Source organism: Sturnira hondurensis, unplaced genomic scaffold, assembly GCF_014824575.4.
Source record: "Sturnira hondurensis isolate 20B ecotype Veracruz unplaced genomic scaffold, ASM1482457v3 Scaffold0004136, whole genome shotgun sequence".
Classification (NCBI taxonomy): Eukaryota; Metazoa; Chordata; class Mammalia; order Chiroptera; family Phyllostomidae; genus Sturnira; species Sturnira hondurensis.
Genome location: NW_028076767.1, coordinates 46,960,951 through 46,967,863, shown reverse-complemented (window position 1 = coordinate 46,967,863; position 6,913 = coordinate 46,960,951). Strand labels below are relative to the sequence as shown.

Sequence of the window (6,913 nt, the reverse complement as noted above, 5' to 3'; positions counted from 1 at the left end):
ATTACATATCTATCTCCATTCACAACTTTATGTATTTCAAAATTTGAGCCACAAAATGATGAGGTGGAAGGACCTCATCACCAGAGGTCCTTGCTCACTTGTTTTGTGGAAGGACCTCATCACTTCTCCTCACAGGAGTCAGAAGATACATATAAATGCCTGCTGAATCTTTTGTAGCTGTATCTTGGACTGCCGCCTAATGGAAGTAATATTAAGAAAGTCAGTGGGTGGAAGGGAACAGAAACAGCCATGAGCACTGCAGTGATTGCAAGAACCAGAAGGACAACAGCTATAATCAGAGTGACTTGATTCCAGCCAATGACACTGGAGCCAAAAAGAAGAAAAAGAAACAAAAAGGAAGAAAGAGAAAGGCAGTGAGATACTTTCAGCCCAGATCAGCTTTGAAAGATGAACTCTTTGCCAACAGAGGGGATCCAGGAAATACTGAAGGCCATTGAACTTTTTTTGTCAGTGAACCAAGGACCTACCAAAACAGTAGAGGAGGCTAGCAAGAGAAGCTACCAATTCCGGGAAACGCAGCCCATCTCCAAACTGGGAGAAGGACTAAACACCAAGGCCCCATGGAGCCTGACAAAGACAGTATCTGCCAGGAGCCCTATGCCCTGCCCCAGGGCTTCACCTGGGATGCCTTGGACCTGGGGGACCATGGTGTGCTAAAAGAATTATACTTTCTCCTGAATGAAAATTACATGGAAGATGATGACAACATGTTTCAATTTGATTACTACCCGGAATTTCTTTTCTGGGTTCTCTGGCCACATCTCTGGCTCTCCCAGCGGCGCTGTGCGGTTCGAGGGGTCTCAAGTTGGGAACTGGATGGGCTCATCAGCACCTTCCCAGCAACATCCATATCTGTAACACAGAGAAGATGGTGATCAACTTCCTGTGTGTCCACAAGAAGCTGCACTTCAAGAGGGTGACTCCAGTCCTGATCCCTGAGATAACCTGGCGGGTTCACCTGGAGGGCATTTTCCAAGCTGTTTATGCTGCTGGAGTGGTATTACCAGAGTCTGTCGGCAGCCTTTGTTCATGCCACTAAACCCACAGAAGCTGACTGAAGTGAAGTTCTCCCACCTGACGAGAAATATGACCGTGCAGCACACCCTGAAGCTCTACTGACTGCCAGAGTCTCCCAGACACCTGGACTGCAACCCATGGGGGAAAGGGCTGTTCCAAGAGTGCACCAGCTGCTCACTGGGTACCTGAAGCAGTTTCACCTCAAACTCATCACGAGCCAGGAGGTGGAGCACTGGTTCTACCCCCTGGAGAATATCACTGCCACTTTTGTGGTAGAGAATGCAAATGGTGAGGTGACAGACTTCCTGGGCTATTTTTATATGCTTCCCTCCACCATCACGAACAGTCCAACCCACAAGAGTGTAAATGCTGCTTATTCTTCCTACTGTGCTCACACTTAGACCCCTCTGGCAGACCTCATGAGTGACGACACCCTTGTCCTTGCCAAAATGAGAGTTCGACATGTTCAATGCACTGCATCTCGTGGAGAACAAAACCTCCTTCAGGAAGCTCAAGTTTGTCACAGCGGATGGCAACCTGCAGTATTATCTTTGCAATTGGAGGTGCCTCAGCATGGGAACAGAGAAGGTCAGGCTGGTGTTACAGGATCCAGTTGCCAGTGAGGTTCTGGCTAAAGCTGGTGAGGATTCAGACCAGGAAACGGAGCCCCAGCACTTGGCCCAGTTTTCGCAAACGTAAGGAAGGGTCCCTGGCGAAGGGAACAGTGGTGAACTGGCTTTACCAAACGGCCACTGAATTTGACAATTGTATTGTGATGGCACAGGCTATGTGATGTCACCTCTGACTTTGTCTCTGGTCTCTATTTTCCAGTTAATCACATCCTATGCGGCTGTGAGCAAAGGAATAGAACTGCTGAAAACTAGCTCATGATTGGCATATTATGGAGTTAACAGGTGAACAATAAAAGTATATATATTATTTAAAACAAAGAAAGTCAGCAATCTTTTGGGAAGCTGGGACTCCTCCTAGGTGAAAAGGGGGACACGTTGTTGTCCTGGCCTTCCTCACAAGGTTATTGGGAGAACTGAATGAGCCCAAGGATGTGGCAGCTCTTCGTAAACCGAACATCACTACACAAGGCAACGATGAAAGGAGCCCCATGGGGCAGTCCCTTCTTTTACATCCGTGATCTTTATGATCGAGTCGTCTATATATCTCTCCTTATGATACTAACAAGTTGTTGGAAATGCTTTCTTTGACTTTCTGTTCAAGTCCGTATTTGCCAGCCAGTTGCCTGTGAATGTGATCCGTACCCCTTGGTCTTGCTGGATCTCAGCTTGGGTCCCCTTTCCTTGCGGCTGGAATTGTTCTCAGTGGGCGGTATGCTATTGTGAAATGCAAGAAACTGCCAGCATGCAGATCGAAGCATCTGAAAAACACACAGCTGAGGAGAAAACACATAAAACATTTCTCCAAACTACAGTCCTTAAGAAAAAAATTTTTTAAATCCACTTTGAACAAAAATGGCCACGCTTTTGAATAATTTAAATTTCTATGGCCTAATTGAGTTACCTCAATTAAAACCACACAATAGGAAAACTTCAATAGAAAAATTGCCAGAGAAAAATAATTAAAATAATTACTATGTTTAAGAGGAGATTTTCTGAATCGAATGTGTTGTTCATACTAAAAATCTGAAATCATTATAAACTACAGTAATTATTTTGTTCGTATTACAAATACACAGTAAGTACTTTGTTCCTAAATTGGTTGTGGCCTCTTTAGTTGGTGGAAGGTAGCTCCCCAATGCAGAGCAAGCATGCCGTAATTGCTCGGCTGTTTGTATATTATTATATTTGATTGCAAACCCCACCGAAGATGGCAAGGATTTGCTCCTCTGGAAGAAGGAACTTTCAAAGGATTCAGGGGCTTTGCTATATATCAAGAACATAATGTGATTGGTTACTGAATATTTTATTGTATATTTTGATACTAAAACCTCTATTAGAAAATTTACCTGGAATCATGCAACTGTTTTATTTTGTAGATTACTATCGTTTTCATTCATTTTTGTCCTGGGGAAAGAAGACATTATGCATTCATGCATTACACCTTTAATTAAGATAACACCATATCTACTGACACCCTGGGCATGGCAAAAACGATTCACAATAAAGCAAGAAAGGCCAAGACTGGACATGTAAAAGTAGTGTTCATTAGATGTGATAGATCTGTGGAGATGACTAGTACAAATCAAGGGAAGGAGAGAGGAAAAATCATTGGGAAAAGTTTGGAAAATACTATAAGGAAGGTAGGTACAGAGAGTATACAAAGGTAGAAAATGGAGACAGACCAGCAGATTTGGTGCTAGGTTTGTGATGCCCACAAGATGGGTCAAGAAGCAGCAAGGCAAACAGAATATAAATCTGCGAAGATCGTAGGTAAAGAAGACCAAGTAAGACTTTGGGAGCTGTGCCCTTTAAGTAGGGTGTGATGTCTGGTTTTGGAGCAAACATATTCTCCTTCCTGTGATTTATGGTCATGTAAGAATGCACAGTGTGTGTGCTATAATGAGAGGGCATGTGCTACAGTGAGAATTACAATGGAAAGAAAGCATTAGTCCTTCTAGGGTTATTTTGTGTAAGTGAAAGTTTCTTTCTTCTTTTCTTTTTTTTTTTTTTTGAGGGGAACAAAACATCTTCTTTTTATATCCCCAGTGCTTTGGCATAGAATTGCATTGTGAAATGTATTGACCCTAAAGTCTCCAAATAGAACAAAGAAGTGGTGTGTGCCATTTTTCCCTGGCACAGGGAATGACTGGCCCGGAGTGTCCACAACAATGCAGTCCCATGGCTGGTGCTTAGTGCTGGCCATTAGCTGAGATGAGGCCATCAGACCAAGTACCTTGTGCCTTGTCCACATGGCCTTTGTATGTAGCTTGGGCTTTTTATGGGTTGGTGGTTGGATTCAAAAGAGTATACCCAGCACGCGAGTGGAAGCTGCATATCTCTTAAGGCCCAGCCTTGGAAATTATACAACAACATTGCCCTTGCATTCCTTGGGTCAAGACAAGTCTCAGGAAAGGCCCAGATGCAAGGCAGGGAGGAAGCGACTGGGAGGAGTGGCAAAGACTGTGCTGCCATCTATATGTCACCGCACCTACCCACTAGGTCCCAGGCACTCTGGTGAGTGCTTTGTGCGTTGTATCTTATGTAAACCTCAGAACCACAGAGCATGCTAAATATCATTTCCCCAGTCTGTCAAGTAAGAAACTTAATGATCAGACAATTAAATTATGGAGTTAACAAATGGATTAGATGGGATTTGGCTCCAAATCTCTCTGCCTCCATAGTGCCAATAAATAATAGGTAGATAATGACAACTGCTTATGCTTTTATTAGGTAAGTCAAATAGCTCTATTAGTGCATTGCAAGGTGTTAGTTGGGTCCCCCCGCCCAATTCCTATTAAGATAATTAAGATTGATTTTTTAAATGCTACATGACTAAGCTGATTAAGTTGTCTAATGGTACTCACTTTACTCCTCCTAGATGTTCCAAATAAATGGGTATGGTGAGTTCTTACCATTTGGACAGTTACAAAGAAGAGATTGGGGCAAATAATGCTTCTAAGTTTTCAATCGTATCCAGTTCTGGCTTGATCAAATTACTTGACAGAAAGCTACATGGAATGTGCCTACCTGAATTGAAAGTAACTATTATTACAACTAAATTAAGTCTAAAAGAATTGTACTGTGAAATATGCATAGCCATCTAATTTTTTAAACTCAGAAAAAAATTATTCTCTTAAACTCTCTAACTGCAGTTTTTCTTGAATAGTCTATTATGGGGGCAACTATCCTTGCAAGTCCCTCCAGGTGCCACGGGTGAGAATAAATATGACTGAGACATGATGGGATCTGCTTAGGGAGGAGAAGTGGCCATTTTCCCGGAGGAAAGTGGCCAGTTTCTCGGGAAAAAGGCCAGCAGTGGACAGTTTCTCTGAGGAGAAAAAGGCCTCAAGCCCCCTCCTCTAGGGCCTTTTATTGGGTTCTAATACACAGGAATACAGGGCAGCAAGGATCAAACAGTAGATAACATTTCAAAGAAATCTGAGGGCTCCAGAGTCTGTCAGGAACAGAGTTTTAGGGTTTCCTGCTCAAACCCTTAACATGAATGAAAGCACTCTTAGCAGAGCAGATTTCACAGGCTTATTGGCAAGTCTTTGTGATACCAGATTTTTCCCCAGGACACACTCTAGCAAGGCAAGGAGCTGCACCTCTCCCCAACAGGTATTCAGGCTTCAGGGGATTAAAGCCAGGAAGTGCTTCTCCCAGAGAATATGGGGACTCAGGCTTTGTCAAAGCTGGGGGTGGGGAGGTGAGAGTCCATTGCTCCCTCTTTGTTGCAGCCCCCAGAGTCCTTCCATGAAGGCCTCCTGAGTGATCGAGTCTTGCTTAGGTTGCCCCCTGCTGTGAGGGGTCTTACCCATCATTGACTTCTGACCAAGCTTTGAGGGCAGGGAGAGGAAACTGAGGCATCAAAAACAAGCTTTGTCTCCTGCTGCTGGCACTCCAAAGGTCATCTCTAGCCCTTAGGCACAAGAGGCCGAGATCCAATTCCTAGAACCAGGCAGAGCGGTCTACAACAGTCTATCTGTTTTAGATTCTGTTCTTTAAGGCTATAAATTTTTTTGAGAAAAAATGCCATTCATTCAAAAGCAGCTTTGTCTATATAAACAGCTGGCTGGGTGGATTTCTTTTTTCTTCAGTTTATTTGTCTACCAAATAGATCAATTATGTGAATATGGCTGATGAAAGAGAGATATAAAACTGTTTGAAGTGTTGAAATTCATTCTTAAGGATAAGATTAAAGGGCTGGTGTGATTTATTTTAGCCTAAAGATAAAAAGATTGAGGAAAACAAAGGATTCTCAGTCGGAAGAACTTTCCCGTTGCAATGCACATGTGCAAATGCAGAAACGAAGTAGTGGGGCGGCTGGGCGCTTTACAGGTGAATTTTACCAAGAACAGTATTGTAAGTGCAAGATTAGACTTTCAAACAAGGGGGCAAACTCTTTTGCTCTAAATTCCTTTAAAAATAATGACTGTTCTTTTATAGCTTGTAGCATTGAGGGGTCAGATCCTATATGAAGGCATGGACATGAAGGACTTTGCCTGTAAGAGGTCCTGTGGGTGATGATTTTATAAAATATTTTAGTATGTGTCCTTGGGTTAATGCTTGGGAATATGAAGCCCAACAGAGTTAATAGCTTAATCAAAGTTATTGACTAAATCAATGATAACAAAACAAAGAATTAGAAGATGATTTTTCCTTTTTTCTTCAGTCAGTAGAGCCTACTCTTTGTAGAAAGATTTTTTTTTTAAAGAAAGGAAAGAAGAAATAAAGAGAAAGTCAGCCGCATCTAACTGCAATACCTTACATCCTGAGAAATTTGACACTATAATTTCCTCTTTTTTGCTCACTAAGAATTCAGTATAGATATTCAGCAAGTGTCAGACTTTGGAGTCCTCTTCTGGGTCTTCTGTTTCATGCACGAGGATAGAACAAGTAGAATCGTGGAGCAGGTTTTTACGGATCGTGACTTCTGCCCACATTCTTCAGTCGGAGCTCAGTTAATATGATCCTAGCTTACTTACTGCAAGGAAGGCTAGGACATGTAACTTAGCTGTGGGCCCCAGAGAGAGCACCAGAGAGAGAGAGAGAATAGGCAGGAGAAAGAGTAATAACCTAAAAACACATTCAAATGGACTCCCAAATCATTTGTTAAGCATGAAGTACAACACTGCTGCATGATACGAGAATGCATTAGTGCTTTAAGCAAGACCATTTTTAGTCCTTTAAAAATATACTTTAAGAACAGATGTTGAATTTTTTGTATAGGCTCCTATTATAAT

At 42.4% G+C, this 6,913-nt stretch overlaps 1 pseudogene; it reads left to right on the top strand.

Moving 5' to 3' along the window:
• Positions 1–248: 248 nt before the first annotated feature.
• On the top strand, positions 249–6,640 carry LOC118985164 (glycylpeptide N-tetradecanoyltransferase 1-like; annotated as a pseudogene).
• Positions 6,641–6,913: the final 273 nt, after the last annotated feature.